We start from the raw sequence: 1,491 nt of genomic DNA, 5'->3' as shown, positions 1-1,491 counted from the left end.
CTTTAGGGTGGACTGGTTGGATCTCCTTGTAGTTCGAGGGACTCTCAAGAGTCTTCTCCAACACCACAATTCAAAAGCAAAAATAATGCTTTCATTATTTGTTTTTGATGTATGTAATCTTTTAGGATTGTATCATTATATTAATTTCTTTATGTCTATAGTCATTTCCTTTTTAACTTTTAAGCTGTATGTATAAGGGTGTCCTATTTGACACATATGTTTCTGATAGATGATATTCATTGTGAATTTTCAGATTTTAACAAAAGTGACTATATTATATTTAATGTTTTTTTCCCCTTTATTTCTACTTTGCTGTTTACACTGCAACTTGTGCTTTTTTGTTCTTTGTTTTTTTTTCTCAACTTTTCTGAGTTATTTTGAGTATATATCTTAATGATAATGTATAATTGGATTTTGTGTTTTGACTTGATTAAGAATCTTTCCTTTTAACAGATGAGATTATTTCTTTTACATTTATTTTTATAACATATGGTTATTACTATTCCTATTTCATTTCATGTTTTCTGCCTTTTCTTGGTTTAATTTATATTCTATCTTGATATAACATATGTAGTTTTTCTGTTTTAATTTTTTAAATAAAAGTAAGTATACGATTTAGTGATTTTGTGAATTAAAATTGGACTTCCAATGGCTCAGATGGTTAAGAAACTGCCTTCAATGCAGAAGACCTGATTTCTTTTAAATATTTCAATGCAAACTTTCTCAAGTTATTAATATGAAATAGCATCTAATGACTGTCATCTTTAAGATGAAGAATTTATCAGGGGTGACGTTTCTTTCCATTTCCCAGGTTTTTATTGGTATGCTGCTTGGGGCTTCCCTGGTGGCTCAGAGGTTAAAGCATCTGCCTGCAATGCAGGAGACCTAGGTTCGATCCCTGGGTTGGGAAAGATCCCCTGGAGAAGGAAATGGCAACCCACTCCAGTATTCTTGCCCAGAGAATCCCATGGATGGAGGAGCCTGGTGGGCCACAGTCCACGGGGTTGCAAAGAGTCGGACACGACTGAGCGACTTCACTTACTTCACTTAGTATATTTTGGAGATTAATCCTTTGTCAGTTGTTTCATTTGCAATTATTTTCCTTTGCTGTGCAAAAACATTTAAGTTTAATTAAGTTCCATTTGTTTATTTTTGTTTTTATTTCCATTATTCTAGGAGGTGGGTCAAAGAGGATCTTGTTATGGGCACCATTTTTGACAAAAGGGGCAAGAATATACAATGGAGAAAAGACAGCCTCTTCAGTAAGTGGTGCTGGGAAAACTAGACAGCTACAAGTAAAAGAATGAAACTAGAACACTTTCTAACACCATACACAAAAATAAACTCAAAATGGATTAACGGTTTAAATGGAAGGCCAGAAGCTATAAAGCTCTTAAAGGAAAATATAGGCAGTGTACACTCTTTAACATACATCACAGCAAGATCCTCTTTGACCCACCTCCTAGAGTAACGTTACTTCTTTATTTGCAT

General features: G+C 33.8%; 1 non-coding gene across 1 annotated transcript; it reads left to right on the top strand.

Annotated features, from left to right (window-relative positions):
• Positions 1 to 838: 838 nt before the first annotated feature.
• On the top strand, positions 839 to 910 carry TRNAC-GCA. The gene has a single exon. It is a non-coding gene; the product is annotated as a tRNA-Cys (tRNA).
• The last annotated feature ends 581 nt before the right edge of the window (positions 911 to 1,491 follow it).

Source organism: Oryx dammah, unplaced genomic scaffold, assembly GCF_014754425.2.
Source record: "Oryx dammah isolate SB20612 unplaced genomic scaffold, SCBI_Odam_1.1 HiC_scaffold_17, whole genome shotgun sequence".
NCBI classification, from domain to species: Eukaryota; Metazoa; Chordata; class Mammalia; order Artiodactyla; family Bovidae; genus Oryx; species Oryx dammah.
This window is presented reverse-complemented; position numbering and strand designations above follow the sequence as displayed.